An 18,127-nucleotide genomic window follows, 5' to 3' on the forward strand; every position below is an offset into this window, starting at 1 on the left:
GGTTCAATGTGGCCAAGTGCAAAGTAATGCACATTGGGGCCAAGAATCCCAGCTACAAATACAAGTTGATGGGATGTGAATTGGCAGAGACTGACCAAGAGAGAGATCTTGGGGTCGTGGTAGATAACTCACTGAAAATGTCAAGACAGTGTGCGTTTGCAATAAAAAAGGCCAACGCCATGCTGGGAATTATTAGGAAGGGAATTGAAAACAAATCAGCCAGTATCATAATGCCCCTGTATAAATCGATGGTGCAGTCTCATTTGGAGTACTGTGTGCAGTTCTGGTCACCGCACCTCAAAAAGGATATTATAGCATTGGAGAAAGTCTAGAAAAGGGCAACTAGAATGATTAAAGGGCTGGAACACTTTCCCTATGAAGAAAGGTTGAAACGCTTGGGACTCTTTAGCTTGGAGAAACGTCGACTGCGGGGTGACATGATAGAGGTTTACAAGATAATGCATGGGATGGAGAAAGTAGAGAAAGAAGTACTTTTCTCCCTTTCTCACAATACAAGAACTCATGGGCATTCGATGAAATTGCTGAGCAGTAAAAGGAAGTACTTCTTCACCCAAAGGGTGATTAACATGTGGAATTCACTGCGACAGGAGGTGGTGGCGGCCACAAGCATGGCCACTTTCAAGAGGGGTTTAGATAAAAATATGGAGCAGAGGTCCATCAGTGGCTATTAGCCACAGTGTGTGTGTGTGTGTGTGTGTGTGTGTGTATAAAATTTTTGCCACTGTGTGACACAGAGTGTTGGACTGGATGGGCCATCGGCCTGATCCAACATGGCTTCTCTTATGTTCTTATGTTCTAAACAGACTTCATCAGACAAAATTGGAATGGCAAGCCATCTTTAAATATAGAGAAAGTGGGCAGTGAGTTGGTATGCAGAGTCATGAGAATGTTTTTAGCAGATTAAAAGAATCTGTGTTTGTGTGGGGTCTGTGTTTGTTTGTTAGTGTCGTTAACTGGGCTGTAACAACAGTGCAGGGTGATAAAAAGCAGACATGTCATAGGTGTGAAGTGCCATAAATCTGGGTGTCATTCTGGCTTCATTAGTTGTGGGTTTAAATGGAGGGCATAGTATCTCAAGGGGTCATAACATCATATAGTTTGCCATTAGAAAAAAAGAACACATTAAAATATAGTGGAAGATGGGTTAGTACATGTAATAAGATAAACAGCCAATATCCCTATTTGAGTATGTCAATACAAAAACCCAAAATATTCTGATACACTGTTCTAAAAGAAATACATTCTAGTTTGCCGTTAGAAAAAAAAGGTTACCCTAAAATATAGTGGGAGGAGGGTTAGTATATGTAATGAGATAAAAAGCCCATATCCCTTATTTGAATATATCAATACAATCCCTTTCGTCAGATACGAGCTGTTTTACTGATCTACTGCAGTCCAATAGGGCCGCCCCTCTGAATCCATAAAACCCAGTCACGCGCATCCAACACCTGTGGCGCTGTGAGAAACCCGCAACATGAGACCCTGCTCCGATTAACTAGGAAGCCACTGCCAAGGCCCTCGCAAACACTTAATGCCTTTTTATCCTAGAGTCATCATTCATGGGCTCGTCTGCTGTGATAGAATAAAAGCCAGCTAATCTTTTAAAAAAATGCTTGCAAGGCTGTTGTTTGTTTTTCGCTGTCACTGAGAACCACGCCAACCCCAGCAGCCATTTATGAAACAAGAGCGAATTCCTACAGGCCAAACTTATATAAACCGAGGATGAAGAACAACAAACGCTGGATCTGGGGACCCAGACCCTGCCCCCCACCGATCCTTCTGTTGAATTGTAGCCTCAGGCGGGGTCCCAGTTTGGTGTAGTGATGAAGTGTGTGGACTTTTATCTGGGAGAACCAGGTTCGATTCCCCACTCCTCCACTTGCACCTGCTGGAATTATTGTTATTATTTGTGTATTTATATTCCGCCCATTCCCCCATTGGGGACTCAGAGCAGAGTACAGCAAATAGAAATAAAATCACAGTAAAATCATAATAAAACCGATTGCAACATTCATCAAGATGATGCAGCAAGACGAATCGAGATGATGCAGCAAGATGATCCAGCAAGACGACACGACAGCAAGGCGGTATAGCACAAAATAGTACCGCAATACAGCATCACAACACAGTAGTGCAGCAGAGCAGTAGCGGGGAGCCCAACAGATCGATGAATAGATGCCCGCTGCCTCGTCCAAAGACCTGGTGGAACAGCTCCGTTTTGCAGGCCAGCAAGCCAGGTAGGGCCCAGATCTCCATAGAGAGCTGGTTCCACCAGGTCCGGGCCAGGACTGAGAAAGTCCTTGGGTCAGCCATAGCTCTCACAGAGTTGTCCTGGAAAGGGCCCCACCTACCTCACAGGGTGTCTGTCGTAGGGTTGCCAATCTCAAGGCGGGGGCAGGGGATCCCCTGGTTTGGAGGCCCTCCCCCCGCTTCAGGGTCGTCAGAAAGCGGGGGGAGGGGAGGGAAATGTCTTCTGGGAACTCTATTATTCCCTATGGAGATTTATTCCCATAGAAAACCATGGAGAATTGATCCGCGGGTATCTGGGGCTCTGGGGGGGGCTGTTTTTTGGGGTAGAGGCACCAAATTTTCAGTATAGCATCTAGTGCCTCTCCCCAAAGTACCCCCCCAGTTTCAAAAAGATTGGACCAGGGGGTACAATTCTATGAGCCCCACAATAAGATGCCCCTATCCTTCATTATTTCCTATGGAAGGAAGGAATTGAAAAGGTGTGCCGTCCCTTTAAATGTGATGGCCAGAACTCCCTTTGGAGTTCAATTATGCTTGTCACAGCCTTGATCTTGGCTCCACCCCTAATGTCTCCTGGCTCCACCCCCAAAGTCCCTGGATCCACCCCCAAAGTCCCCAGATATTTCTTGAATTGGACTTGGCAACCCTAGTCTGTTGTGGGAGGGGGGAAGGTAAAGGAGATTGTGACCGCTCTGAGACTCTGAGATTCAGAGTATAGGGCAGGATATAACTCCGATATCATCATCATCATCTTCTTTTTCTTCAATTCTGACATAGCCTGGTGGGCACAGCCACAAAATGGCTGACACAAAATGGCCGTTGATCCCTGTGCTATGGTGGCAGCTGCACTAATTTGCATAGCCAATTGAAAGCCTTGCTGGGGAAAAGCCCCCACTGGCCCTGCTCACTTTTTAAGAAACACTTGGGGGGCACCAAGCAGGTGCCATGTGGTACCCACAGATGTCACGGTGAGGAACGTGGGTCTAAATAGTCTGTGCCTGCTTCCCCGAAGTGAGGATTTTCTCTCGATCAGCTGGCACTCCTCACGAGGGATGTCAGAGCACCGACAGCCGTTCAAGACAGAAAAAAGGATCTAGACCAGGGGTGTCGGACTCGTTTGTTATGAGGGCCAGATCTGACATCAATGAGACCTCTTTGGGCCAAGCAATGTTGGGCTGGGCCGTGTGTGTACCTATATAAGATTAGGTAGCAGAGATATAAACTTCATAAAGGACACAGACAAACACAATTTAAAAAAAATGCTTAAAACATTAGTGCTGGTTGGTGCTTTCTTTGTATCTTTCCAATGGGATCCAGGGAACTGGGCAAAGGAAGCTCTGGCATTTTAACTCACTCTGCAGGGGACCGGGAGGGGGAGGAGCCTCAGCCAATGGAGAAAATAGGGGGGTTGCTCTGTAACTCCTGTGCGATTGAGCAAGCCTTGCAAAGCAGGCTGTGATGCAAAAGGAAGCAAGAGAGAGGGAGAAGGAAGCAGATGACAGCCAGTTGCTCAGGGGTCTGATAGAAGCCCTCTGAGGGCCTGATTCGGCCCCCGGGCTGCATGTTTGACACCCATGATCTAGACACTGTCTCTCAGACCCTCTCTGGCCCACCCATCCATCCTAGGCAATGTGTGCTGATAGTCATCAGGCATCTTTTGTTTGGCTTTTGTTCGTGCTTTCAATTATTTATTTATTTAAAAAACCTTTAGACCGCAAAATCTTAATGAGGCCGGGACTGCTGCCAAATGGTCAACGAAATAAATTCCATGGATTTGGAAAACAGGAGTTTGCAGTTCTGCAGAGATGCTGGGCAGGGGAGGAGAAAGTCAAGGAATAACATAAGAACATAAGAGAAGCCATGTTGGATCAGGCCAATGGCCCATCCAGTCCAACACTCTGTGTCACACAGTGGCCAAAAATTTATATATATATATACACACACACACACACACACACTGTGGCTAATAGCCACTGATGGACCTCTGTTCCATATTTTTATCTAAACCCCTCTTGAAGGTGGCCATGCTTGTGGCCGCCACCACCTCCTGTGGCAGTGAATTCCACATGTTAATCACCCTTTGGGTGAAGAAGGACTTCCTTTTATCCGTTTTAACCTGTCTGCTCAGCAATTTCATCGAATGCCCACCCTGAACAATTTAGTGTCATCCGCAAACTTGGCCACTTCACTGCTCACTCCCAACTCTAAATCATTTATGAACAAGTTAAAGAGCATGGGACCCAGTACCGAGCCCTGCGGCACCCCGCTGCTTACCGTCCTCCACTGCGAAGACTGCCCATTTATACTCACTCTCTGCTTCCTATTACTCAGCCAGTTTTTGATCCACAAGAGGACCTGTCCTTTTACTCCATGACTCTCAAGCTTTCTAAGGAGCCTTTGATGAGGAACTTTATCAAAAGCATTCTGGAAGTCAAGGTAAACAACATCTATCGGGTCTCCTTTGTCCACATGTTTGTTCACCCCATCAAAGAACTGTAACAGGTTAGTGAGGCAAGATTAGACCAGGTGTGTCAAACATACAGCCCGCGGGTCAGAAACACATTCTTCTTCGAATATTTATTCTGGCGTAGTGAGATAAGGATCCTATGTCCCTATTCAGTCCTGGGGGATCCATTGTTCTGAAACTGTGAACTAACTCAGCTGCAGCAATCTCCTGTTGTAATTTCCCTTTAAAATTTCTTTGAGGACTGCCACTTTTAGGTCAACAAGGGAATGACCTGGAAGATTAAAATGTTCTCCCACTGGTTTTGGAGTGTTGTGGTTTTGGATGTCAGATTTATGTCTGTTTATTTTTCTGGGTAGGCACTGCCCTCTTTGTCCAAATTAGAGAGCAGAAGGGACAGGAGACCTCTGAATTCCAGATTCTGAGGCAACCTCAGGGAAAGGTCCCAGACTCTTTGTCTGATCCAGCAGGACTCTTCTGATGTTCTTTTGAAGGCCTCAGCCTCTATGCCCTGTTGTTGGCCCTCCAGAGGAACTGGTTGGCCTCTGTGTGAGACAGGATGCTAGACTAGATAGACCCTCACTGGTCTGATCCAGCAGAGCTCTTTTAAAATTCTTATTGAGGGAAGGCCTCAGCCTCTATGTCCTGTTGTTGGCCCTCCAGATAACTGGTTGGCCACTGTGTGAGAGAAGATGCTGGGCTAGATGGACTCTCACTGGTCTGATCCAGCAGGGCTCTTCTGATGTTCTTATGAAGGCCTCGGCCTCTCTGCCCTGTTGTTGGCCCTCCAGAGAAACTGGTTGGCCACTGTGTGAGACAGGATGCTGGACTAGATGGACCACTGGGCTGATCCAGCAGGCTCTTCTGATGTTCTTATGAAGGCTTCGTCCTCTCTGCCCTGTTGTCTCTCCAGAGGAACCAGTTGGGGGTTGTGTGGGTCTGAACACCCACTCCTTTCATCCTCCCTTTGAACAGTAACTCAAAAGACTGAAGACTTCCAGGCTGGGGTCAAGCCGCTATTTGTCCTGCCCTATGAATCAGACCCAGTGACAGCTTTGTTCTCTGGCCCACAAGCTAGGATCAAACCACAGTCTGAACTCCTGGTCTGTTGCGGAACAAGCCGCAGCTTGCCAGCTGCGTCCACAGACCGCCTTCTATCTCTGAGCCACATGCCAGAGCAGACAGCAGGGCAGCCCAAGGTTGGTTAGGACTTAAAAAAGACTGTTGTGATGCCGGCTCACATAGTGGAAGATGGACCACTGCTCTGATCCAGCAGGGCTCCTCTCATGTTCTTATGAAGGCCCCATGAGTGAAAGAGATCTTTCTGCCCTTCTTGTACACCAGCAGACCCCAACCTTTTTGGCACCAGGGACTGGTTTTGTGGAAGACAATTTTTCCACGGACCAGAGGGTGGGGCGAAGGTTTCAGGATGATACAATTGTGCACTTTATTTCTATTAGTTTGGTGGTTAGGGTGGTTAAGTGTGTGGGCTCTTGTCTGGGAGAACCGGGTTTGATTCCCCACTCCTCCACTTGCAGCTGCTGGAATGGCCTTGGGTCAGCCATAGCTCTGGCAGAGTTGTCCTTGAAAGAGCAGCTTCTGGGGGAGCTCTCTCAGCCCCACCCACCTCACAGGGTGTCCGTTGCGGGGAAGGCAGGTAAAGGAGACTGTGAGCCACTCTGAGACTCTGAAATTCAGAGTGGAGGGCAGGATATAAATCCAATGTCTTCTTCTTATTATTACGACATTGTAATATATAATTAAATAATTATACAACTCACGGCCTGGTTGCTAACAGGCCACAGACCGGTACTGGTCCACGGCCCGGGGGTTGGCGATCCCTGTTGTAGACATAGTCTCCTGCTATGTCCAGCTGAGACAGCCTCATTCACTGGAACTTTCCGAAGGTGCCACCTTGCAAGCGGGTAAAATAGGCACCTGCCCATTCGCATGCATTCTCTGTGGCAGCTCGCACACTATAGAACCATCTGCCTGAGGCTATTAGGAGCTAGGGTTGCCAGCCTCCAGGCGGGGCCTGGAGATCTCCTGCTTTTAATAATCTCTCTCTCTCGGCTTGACTTCACGAACGAAGATTTAAGAAAGGTGCAGCACGTCTGCTGCAGGCTCGCTGGTGGCTGACAAGACCAATGCGGGACAGGCAGGTCCGGCCACAGTGGCTGCAGGGAAAAGTCTGATTTGGGGTTGGTGCTGTAGCAGTGCGATTCTTCCTCAATCTCCTTTTGTCCTCAAGACCAGCTATGCGTGCGTTCTCAAAGGAAGAGACAGCCTGGTGGATGGTGTGCCTCCATGCTTTGCGATCTGAGACTAGGTCAGACCACTGGTGATGGTTGATGCAACAGGTACTAAGGGATTTCTTCAAGGAGTCCTTGTACCTCTTCTTTGGTGCCCCTCTATTTTGATGGCCGGGGGAAAGTTCACCATACAGGGCAATCTTGGGAAGGCGGTGGTTTTCCATCCTGGAAATATGCCCTGCCCAGCGCAGCTGCGTCTTCAACAGCAGTGCCTCGATGCTTGTAACTTCCGCCTGCTTGAGGACTTCAGTGTTGGTCACAAAGTCACTCCAGTGGATGTTGAGGATGGTGCGAAGGCAGCATTTTAACATTTTATTTATATCCCGCCCTCCCCGCCGAAGGAGGCTCAGGGCGGCTAACAACATAATCAATCTGTACAATAAGTTATACAACAAATTTAAAAATCAACATTCAACATTAAAACATTCCAATTTAAAATTAACATTTCTGGTGCTATTCTATTAGATGCAAGTATGTATGATGGCGGAATCACTTAGGATGAGTCCATCAATCATTCAGTCAGGAAAGGGCCATCCTAAAGAGGAAGGTCTTGCAGGCCCTGCGGAACTGTTCAAGGCTCCGCAGGGCCCGTACTTCTTCCGGGAGCTGGTTCCATAGGTGTGGAGCTGCAATGGAGAAGGCCCGTGTACGAGTATTCTTTAATTTTGCCTCCTTCGGCCCGGGGATAGTCAGTTGGTTCTTTTACAACTGATCTCCAGCTGGCAGAGATCAGCTCCCCTGGGGACAATACAGAAACAGACTATGCACCGAAAAAATACAGTGATATGCAAATTTGAACATATATGAAGCTGCCTTCTGCTGAACCAGACCCTCGGTCCATCAAAGTCAGTATTGTCTACTCAGGCTGGCAGCGGCTCTCCAGGGTCTCAAGCTGAAATTTTTCACGCCTACTTGCCTGGACCCTTTTTAGTTGGAGATGCTGGGGGGGATTGGAACCTGGGACCTTCTGCTTCCCAAGCAGATGCTCTACCACTGAGCCACCATCCCTCCCTAAGTTGCTATCTTGAAGCATTGAAAATGTATAATCTATATCTGCCAAGTCCTTTCACAAGGTATCAACGCATAACACTGTCTAACGATTGCAATAGCCACCCTCCAAGGTTCATACAGGCAACATCTACTTAAGACCTCGGGCTGTTTTGTAAATTTCAGTGTTCAATGTTGATCCGGAGTGGTGCACCTTGAGAGGAAGAGAACTCGCCTTTTCCAGGATTTAAGGCAGTTTCGGTGCTCTTCTGCTCCGTCTCTCATACGAATAATTTTTATTACAGCCACAGATAACATGCATGGATCAACTCAGTCTCTTGAAAGTTCTGCACCCAGATCCTGGAGAAAATGGCTGCTTTGGAGGATACCTGTAGCCCGTTGTCGGCTCCCTCCCCTTCCCAGACCATGCCCTCTCCTGGCTCCACTCCCCCAAATCTTCAGGTATTTCCCCACTTAGAGCTGGCAACCCTAGAAGGCCCTCTCGACGCTTCTACCATTTCACAAGATGTGCAAAACAGAACTGCTTTTGTAGAGGACGAGACGTCTGATTTAGAGCCCCGCGGCGCAGAGTGGTAAAGCTGCAGTACTGCAATCTGAGCTCTCTGCTCACGACCTGAGTTCGATTCCGGCGGAAGCTGGGTTCAGGTAGCCGGCTCAAGGTCGACTCAGCCTTCCATCCTTCCGAGGTCAGTAAAATGAGTACCCAGAGTAGAGGACTGGGGAAGGCAATGGCAACCCACCCCGTAAAAAAGTCTGCCGTGAAAACGTCGTGATGCGACGTCACCCCAGAGTCGGAAACGGCTGGTGCTTGCACAGGGGACGACCTTGACCTTTAGGTGTCTGATTTAATGTACAGGAGTAGAGATCTGATTTAATGCAGGGAAGTACAGGTCTAATTTAATGGATCAGCTCAGTTGGTGACCTCGATTAAAAATAATGTGTCCCCCCCCCCTCCCTTTCCAGGTCTTCAATTCCAGCCCCAGGGGATGATATTGTGGCTGCAATCACATACACTAAGTAATGCACTTTCAGCCCCCTTTCCAATTGGATTTTACTGTGTGAACTGGCAAAATCTAGTTGGAAAGTACATTGGAGTGGCATTGAAATGGCATTATTTAATTTAATATCTAATTAAATTAAATAGCACACAATATTTAATGTGTATGATCCCGCCTTTTTAACTAGGAATGGTTGCCACTAGACTCAAATGTTTTGTGATCTGCTTGCCGATTGACTGAATAGCTTAGGAACTAGGAAGTGTTGCTGCGCGATTCAAATTTTATCATTGCAAGGTCACCATCAGGGCTTTTCTTGTAGAAAAAGCCCAGCAGGGGCTCATTTGCATGTTAGGCCACACCCCCTGATGTCACCATTGTTCCGCACGGGGCTTTTTGTTGAAAAGGCCCAGCAGGAACTCATTTGCATATTAGGCTACACCTTTTGGGCAGGGGTGACAGGAACCCTGGTAGGGCCCGTTTAAGGAAATGCGAAATTGGGTCATTGCCTCTTGTACAGAAATATAGCATTCCTAACATTTTTGAGCCTGTGGGCCCTTTTTGAATTCTGACACAGTCACAAAATGGCTGCTGCAACTTACGTTCAGTTATACAGGGAAGAATCATAGAATCATAGACCTCCAGGGTCATCTAGCCCAGGGATAGCCAAATACCAGACTTAGAGAATGCATGTAAAGTTAAAGTTGCTTTCTTTCCACCTCTTCCTCCCTCATATATTTGCCTTCCTTCCTTCCACCTACCCACCCACCTCTGATGTTCATGTTTTGCAGCTCTCAAACATCTGATGTTTATTCTATGTGGCCACCCCTGATCTAGTCCAACCCCTGCACAATGCAGGAAATTCACAAATACCTGCACAATTCAGGAAATGCAGGAAATTCACAAATTCCCTGCACAATGCAGGAAATTACTCTGCACAGGAAATTACCCTGCACAATGCAGGAAATTCACAAATTCCCCCACACACACCCCCAGCGACCCCCGTTCCAAGCCCAGAAAATGGCCAAAAAAACCCCCCAAATAACCCTCCAGGATCCCTGGTCAAACTGGCCTGGAGAAAAACTGGTCTCCTGACCCCGAAGTGGCAACCGGCATTTCCCTGGGCGTGTAAGAAAGGGCCACGAGAACTAAGCACCGATGCAACCCTTCCCACCCTCCCTCTCACTGTCTACCTAAATTCACAGAATAAGCAACCAAAGTGAAACAGGTATAAGGGTGGCAGAGATACAAAGCAACGCTTCCATGTATGAATTAGTCTCAATGGTGCTTCTGAAAGCTAACACAAATAAAGTTACTCTAACACAAACAGATAACAGGCCTTATCAAAATATATTGATAGCAAACAAAACATCAGCAGGAGGAGAGCCAGGCGCCTAATGATGTATATATATTTTTGTTACAAGTTCACAGAGGCAATTTCCTTTTTCTTAAGTCAGTTTCATAGAAGGTGCAGGTTCAGGCTTCTGTGAAGCAACTAGAGTGAAGGACCATCTTAAGAACGCCGAGGGGAATGGGTAAAGTTAGTAACCTCACTGGAACTGTAACAAACTGAAGCTCTGGATCTTAGAGAGAAGTGCCTTGTCGTGATTGGAGCTTAGGGAAAGCTTGGAAGGCGAAAACGGGTTCTGAATTTCCAAATATCTCGTTTAGATCTTATGCAGTAAAAATAGAAATTTTCTGCACATCTAAGAATTGACATTGACCAGCTGACATTCGCCTGTTCCCCTCGGTGTTCTGAAAATATATTTTGATACGGCCAGTTATATTTTTGTGTTAGAGTAACTTTATTTGTGTTGAATTCACAGAATATGAACATCTGAAGCTGCCTTCTACTGAACCAGACCCTCGGTCCATCAAAGTCAGTATTGTCTACTCAGACTGGCAGCTGCTCTTCAGGGTCTCAAGCTGAGGTTTTTCACGCCTCTTTGCCTGGACCCTTTTTAGTTGGAGCTGCCGGGGATTGAACCTGGGACCTTCTGCTTCCCAAGCAGATGCTCTACCACTGAGCCACCATCCCTCCCCCACAGCATTGCTTGTGCAGTGGTGCCAGCTGCGGCCAAAGCAACCTTCCAGCCAATCAAACCTCCAATAGATAATCAGAAGGCTTGCAGGGGGAAAGCCCCACTCAGCTCAAATCACTTTCTAAGAACACTTTGTGGGCACCAGAGAAGGTGGCAGCGGGCACCCCAGTGCCTATGGGCACCCTGTTGGGACCGCTGAAAGACTGCAGCCCTGTCTGGTCCTGCTTCCCAACTTGTTCACTTCACACACCCCGCCCACCAGCCCTGCTCCAGGATGCAAGCAAGCAGGAATCTGGGTGAATCCAAAGTTCATCACTTGTAGGGAAATTTGAAGTTTTGCATGTTGCTGGGAAAGCCGCAGCAAACCAGGGGAGGGGAGGAGAAGGGCCCTCTATCTGAAACATGCGTGGCTGAGCAGAAGCACGGAGGAGGCAGAGACCTGTTAGATGGTGAAACGGTGCCAATCGAGCATCTTCAGCCTGGAAACCATGGGCAAAACATGTCATGTTCTCAAATCTGCGGCCCCCTGCAAGTTACTGTTGTGCTTACGGCTGCAGTCAAAAGAGGGCTTACAGAGAAGTAAAGCAACGATGAACACAGAGAGGCTTACTTTTGAACAATGGTGGCATCAGGGGTGTGGCCTAATATGCAAATGAGTTCCTGCTGGATTTTTTCTGCCAAAAAGCCCTGTGCGAAACAATGGTGGCATCAGGGGTGTGGCCTGATATGCAAATGAGTTCCTGCTGGGTTTTTTCCTACCAAAAAGCCCTGTGTGAAACAATGGAGGCACCAGGAGTGTGGCCTAATATGCAATTGAGCCTAATATGCAAATATGTGAAACAATAGTGACATCCGGGGTGTGTGGCCTAATATGCAAATAAGTTCCTGCTGGGGTTTTCCCTACAAAAAGCCCTGTGTGAAACAATGGTGGCACCAAGGGTGTGGCCTAATATGCAAATGAGTTCCTGCTGGGGGGGTTCCTACAAAAAAGCCCTGTGTGAAACAACGGTAACACAAGGGGTTTGGCCTAATATGCAATTGAGTCTAATATGCAAATATGTGGAACAATGGTGACATCATGGGGTGTGGCCTAATAAGCAAATGAGTTCCTGCTGGGCCTTTTCTTTTTAAAAAAGCCCTGTGTGAAACAATGGGGACATCAGAGGTGTGGCCTAATATGCAAATGAGGTCCTGGGCTTTTTCTACAAAAAAAGGCCTGCTTTTGAGTAAATGTACAGGGGCTAGCGCAGGAAGGCAGCAAATCTAAATGGCACGCACACGCATCCCTCTTCCACACTCCCTTTCGTTTTGACGGAAGGCATAACAGCTTTGGGTGGATTGTGCACCCCACAGAAGGTCAGCTCTGTCCAGAAGGAGAGCCAGTTTGGCGTAGTGGTTAAGTGTGCGGACTCTTATCTGGGAGAACCGGGTTTGATTCCCCACTCCTCCACTTGCACCTGCTGGACTGGCCTTGGGTTAGCCATCGCTCTGGCAGAGGATGTCCTTGGAAGGGCAGCTGCTGTGAGAGCCCTCTCTAGCCCCACCCACCTCACAGGGTGTCTGTTGTGGGGGAGGAAGGTAAAGGAGATTGTGAGCCGCTCTGAGACTCTTCGGAGTGGAGGGCAGGATATAAATCCAATATCTTCTTCTTCTTCCTCTGCTGTCTCTAATGGCCGCTCAAATCCGCTGCTCCAACCCCCCCCCCCCAGCCCCCTTTTCCACATGATTCAGCTGCCTCTGGAGTAACAGGCCTGCGTTCTGCACATGCTCAGAAATGTTCCTTTTCTTACTTGCTAGGCAGAGAAATCAAACCCCACCCCCAATGCCAAACCCTCGAAATCCCTCGCTCAGATAAAGGTCTGGTTTAGATGTGCATTTGAGCATATGGGCGAGGGGGGTGGAAGGAAGCTTAGTCAGGCAGACTTGTTGGCCCTGGTGTTTTGCAGGCTGTCTCCTAGACGGCCTTGGCCTTCTTGTGTCAGACAATTGAGGCAAAAGTCCTTGCATGCCTCAAAAGAACACTTCAGAATCTCTGGCTCTTCAGTCTCATGATCCGTCAGGGTCCAGGAGTCAGAAGAGGAGAAAACGGCACTGAAAAAGAGGGCGTCAAGCAGAATTTACACTCAGGTCGTAGCTGGTGTGAGCGCTGGTAACATGGAAGAGACTTGTATCCCTATGAAACCTTCTCTCCCAGGTTTTCTTTTTAAAGTCCTGGGACAAACGATGTTGTACACCAAATGTGAATGTTCTCTGAGCATGTGCAGAGCTCAAGGACAGAGTGCTTCTAAGCCAGAAGAGGCCAAACTGCAGCTCAGGAGCCACATGTGGCTCTTTCACACATATTGTGTGGCTCTCAAAGCCCGCCCCCCCCCCACCCTCTTGGCCAGCTTGGAGAAGGCATTTGTCTTTTTAAATCACTTCTCCAAACCAAACCAGCTGGTGTCTTGGAGAATGCATTTAAAGTTAATGTTGCTTTATTAGGGTTTGTAGAATCTTTCGGGATCAAGTGCCGTGTTCTACCGGAGAAAGTTTTCCTTCCAGACGTTTCGTTCTCTGCAACGCCACTGAGGATGTTCTCCGCAGCTGAGAACGAAACGTCTGGAAGGAAAACTTTCTCCAGCAGAACACGGCACTTGATCCCGAAAGATTCTACAAACCCTAATGATGTTACCAGCCGTGAAAACCTGAAATCTTTGATTAATGTTGCTTTCTTTCTACCTCTACCTCTCAGCCATCTGTTTCCATCCTGTCTTGCGGCTCTCAAGCATCCAATGCTCATGTCCTGCAGCTCTCAAACATCTGATGTGGCTCTTACATTATATGCGGCTCTTACATTAAACAAGTTTGGCCACCCCTACTCCAAGCAAACGCAAAATGCTTTTCTTAAATAGAGAAGGGGGGATGTGAAAAAATGTGGTTTTTCAACCTTAAGGGGTGGATGGCACAGGGGCTGGACACAATAAGCTACAACAGCAAGGAACGTTGGCTCGATCCGGCATCTCTGTGGAACAGGAAGGCTGCCCTCCCTGTGAGGTGGAACGGGGCGGGGACAGAGTTCCCTAAGGGGGGGCGGGAAACAACCGAGATGTTATTAAGGTAACAATCGGGCCGAGCGTGGCACAGCTCTCAGAATGCCTGAGTAGGGGAAGGTGGACCAGAAATATTTTGAATAAGAAACATTTCCCAACTAACACTGAGAATCTTGTGTATTGGGTTGCGTGGAGGGGAGACAGACAAGCTTCCAGAGATAAGGATGAGAGGCTGAAGAAATAAGACTTTAGACAGAGAGTGATTCAAATGCGGAATTCGCTGCCAGACGGTATTGCGACGGCCACAGGAACAAACAGCTTGAATAGGGAATTAGATAGATGCGTGGAGGAGAAGTCTATCAACAGCCACTACCCATGGTGACTGAGGGGAACCTTCACGTTCAGAGGCCCTAATCCTCTGAATCCCAGAGCTGAGAGGCAACCTCAGGGGAAAGCCTAAGCCTCTGACCACTGTGAGACAGCGGACCACTAGGCTAGATGGACCACTAGGCTAATCTAGCAGGGCTTTTCTCATGTTCTTATCAGAGGAAGGCCTCGGCCTCTCTGCCCTGTTGTTGGCACTCCAGAGGAACTGGTTGGCCACTGTGTGAGGCTGGATGCTGGACTAGACACAGATCACTGGTCTGATCCAGCAGGGCTCTGCTGATGTCCTTATGAAGGCCTCAGCCTCTCTGCCCTGGTGTTGGCTCTGCAGAAGAACTGATTGGCCACTGTGTGAGACAGGATGCTGGACTAGACGGACCACTGCTCTGATCCAGCAGGGCTCTTCTGAGGTTCTTATGAAGGCCTCAACCTCTCTGCCCTGTTGTTGGCCCTCCAGAGGAACTGGTTGGCCAGTGTGTGAGACAGGATGCTGGACTGGATGGACCATTGGGCTGATCCAGCAGGGCTCTTCTGAGGTTCTTATGAAGGCCTCAGCCTCTCTGCCCTGGTGTTGGCACTCCAGAGGAACTGGCTGGCCACTGTGTGAGACTGGATGCTGGACTAGACGGACCAGTGGTCTGATCCAGCAGGGCTCTGCTGATGTCCTTATGAAGGTCTCAGTCTCTATGACCTATTGTTGGCCCTCCAGGGGAACTGGATGGCCCCTGTGTGAGACAGGATGCTGGACTAGACGAATCACTGGTCTGATCCAGCGGGTCTCTTCCGATGTTCTTAAGAAACCCTGAGGTACCTCGCTCTTGATGCACAGGTGTGAACGTGCTTGGCGTTTCTTTGCAAGCTGCTTCAGTTCCCCACTATAGAAATCAATAAGTGAACAGAAGGAAATGGCATTAACTCATGTGCACACATAGCCATAGAGCAGGAGTGGCCAACGGTAGCTCTCCAGATGTGTTTTGCCTACAGCTCCTATCAGCCCCAGCCATTGGCCATGCTGGCTGGGGCTGATGGGAGTTGTAGGCAAAAAACATCTGGAGAGCTACCGTTGGCCAACCCTGCCATAGAGTAACCTGTGCTGAAATCAGTGGGGCTCACCTTGGGAACAGACAGGATTGTCCCCAGGGCTTTTTTTGCAGCAGGAACTCCTTTGCATATTACGCCACACACCCCTGATGTAGCCAATCCTCCAAGAGCTTTCAGGGCTTTTAGTCCAGGCCCTGCCATAAGCCCCAGGGGATTGGATACATCAGGGGGTGTGGCCTAATATGCAAAGGAGTTCCTGCTGCAAAAAAAGCCCTAGCCTGGTGTAACCGCTTGGTATGACTGCCAACCCCCAGGCGGTGGCTGGAGGTCAGTGTTCCCTCTAAGTTGAGTTGGTGTGAGCTAGCCCAGTATTTCAGCCACCGGCTCACACATTTTTGTCTTAGCTCATGAAGGAGCAAACTGATTTATTATGCAGCAACCAGATCACTCACTCCCAACTTTAATGCCGGTAGCTCAGGAAGCAGAATTTCTGCTCACGAGACTCCACAGCTTAGAGCAGGGGTGGCCAAACTGAAGCTAGGGAGCCGCATGTGGCCCTTTCACACATAGCTCTCGAAGCCCCCCCCACCTGCCCCATTGGCTGGCTCAGAGAAGGCATCTGAAGTCCCTTTAAATCACTTCTCCAGGCAAAGCCAGCCAGTGGCTTGGAGGATGCATTTAAAGTAAAAGTTGCTTTCAAGAGCCAGTTTGGTGTAGTGGTTAAGCATGCGGACTCTTATCTGGGAGAACCGGGTTTGATTCCCCACTCCTCCACTTGCAGCTGCCGGAATGGCCTTGGGTCAGCCATCGCTCTCACAGAGGTTGTCCTTGAAAGGGCAGCTGCTGTGAGAGCCCTCTCAGCCCCACCCACCTCACAGGGTGTCTGTTGTGGGGGAGGAAGGTAAAGGAGATTGTAAGTTGCTCAGATTCAGAGATAAGGGCGGGGTATAAATCGACAGCAAGGGTGGCCAACGGTAGCTCTCCAGATGTTTTCTGCCTACAACTCCCATCAGCCCCGGCCATTGGCCATGCTGGCTGGGGCTGATGGGAGTTGTAGGCAAAAAACATCTGGAGAGCTACTGCCGGCCACCCCGATCTACAGTCTTCTTCTTCTTCCCACCTCTCCCTCCCTCCCTTTATTTGCCTGCCTTCCTGTCTTGCGGCTCTCAAACATCTGACATTTATTCTGTGTGGCTCTTACATTAAGCAAGTTTAGCCATCCCCGGCTTAGAGAGAACGTCACCGGAGATCTCCTTGGGTTGCATCTGATCTCTACGTGGCAGAGATTATCCCACTGGGAGAAAAACAGCTGCTTTGCAGGGTGGACTCCAGCAGGTATACCCAGCTGAGGCCCCTCCCCTCCCCTAACCCCACCCTCCTCAGGTCCCACCCCCAAGTCACCAGGTCATTCCGAGCTGGAGCTGGCAACCTTATCGGATTCCATAGATGCTCTGAACGCAACAGATTCCTATTTCATAACTGTCGCCTGACCCAGGGTTGGTCAAGCTTGCTTAACATCAGAGCCACATCAAATAAAACATCAGATGTCTGAGAGCCGCGAGACATGAATGTCAGATGTCTGAGAGTCACCAGGCAGGCAAGCAAAGCAAAAGGAGGGGGGAGGGAGAAGTGGAAAGAAAGCAACTTTAAATGCATCCTCCAAGCCACCAAGCAGAATTGGCTTGGAGAATTGATTTCACGAGACAAACGGCGTCTCCAAGCAGGCTGGTGGGGTGGTGGGAGCTTTGAGAGCCACACAGTGTGTGTGAAAGAGCCACACGTGGCTCCTGAGCCACGGTTTGGCCACCCTAACCCAAATGCGTTCCCCGCCACTTGGTGTATTTCTGGGGGCTTAGCGACCTAGTTCTTAAAGGAGGCACAGTGGCTCAGTGGTAGAGCATCCGCTTGGGAAGCAGAAGGTCCCAGGTTCAATCCCCGGCATCTCCAACTAAAAAAAGGTCCGGGCAAAATAGGTGTGAAAAACCTCAGCTTGAGACCCTGAAGAGCCGCTGCCAATCTGAGTAGACAATACTGCCTTTGATGGACCCCTGAGGGTCTGATTCAGTAGAAGGCAGCTTCAGATGTTCTAATCCAGAGGCAAAGAGGGCGAGATGGTTTTCTATTAGGAGAGGGTGGATTCTCGCATTCTACGTGAAAAGATGGAGGGAGAGAAAAAAGACCCCCTTCCCTTCTCCCTTCCTTCCTCCACTCCGCCTCTTTCTCGTCTCTGCCGAGTCTCTCAATTGGGGGCGGGGCCGCCTTTCTCTCGCCCCCCCCCCCCACTATAAAGCCCAGCCCTGACATCACTCCCCTCTCCAGATCGGCTGCAGCTGGGCTTTGTGGAGCGGCCTTTTGTGGCGAGGAGGCGGCGGCAGGAGGCGGCGGCGGCGGGGCGAAGAAAAGCGGGGCCGAGGCCAGGGGGGCGAAGCCGGGCGAGAGGGATCCAGAGGAACAAAGCCGGGTGCGCAGCAGCAAGGTAATCCCCCCTCCCCTTCTGCAAAAATGCAAGGCGCAATCTATTTGCAAAATGTAGGGCAGGTCTACTCTGCGTTTTCTTAAGGTCTGTTCAGTGGGGCTTGCT

The 18,127-nt window shown here is 49.1% G+C and overlaps 3 protein-coding genes across 3 annotated transcripts in view; all 3 read left to right on the plus strand.

The window, feature by feature from the left end:
- The window catches only part of PDAP1 (PDGFA associated protein 1), a 465,345-nt gene that overhangs the window by 422,695 nt on the left and 24,523 nt on the right, over positions 1 to 18,127 (plus strand). The gene's annotated exons all lie outside the window — the stretch shown is intronic.
- Positions 1 to 18,127, plus strand: part of LOC132588590 (E3 ubiquitin-protein ligase RNF216-like) — a 285,209-nt gene that overhangs the window by 97,044 nt on the left and 170,038 nt on the right. The gene's annotated exons all lie outside the window — the stretch shown is intronic.
- FSCN1 (fascin actin-bundling protein 1) overlaps positions 17,870 to 18,127 on the plus strand; it is a 51,370-nt gene continuing 51,112 nt past the window's right edge. Inside the window, exon 1 of the mRNA XM_060260762.1 lies at positions 17,870 to 18,022. The gene's annotated coding sequence lies outside the window, so the exon portion shown is untranslated. The remainder of the gene's footprint in view (positions 18,023 to 18,127) is intronic.

This window comes from Heteronotia binoei, chromosome 20, assembly GCF_032191835.1.
Source record: "Heteronotia binoei isolate CCM8104 ecotype False Entrance Well chromosome 20, APGP_CSIRO_Hbin_v1, whole genome shotgun sequence".
NCBI lineage: Eukaryota > Metazoa > Chordata > Lepidosauria > Squamata > Gekkonidae > Heteronotia > Heteronotia binoei.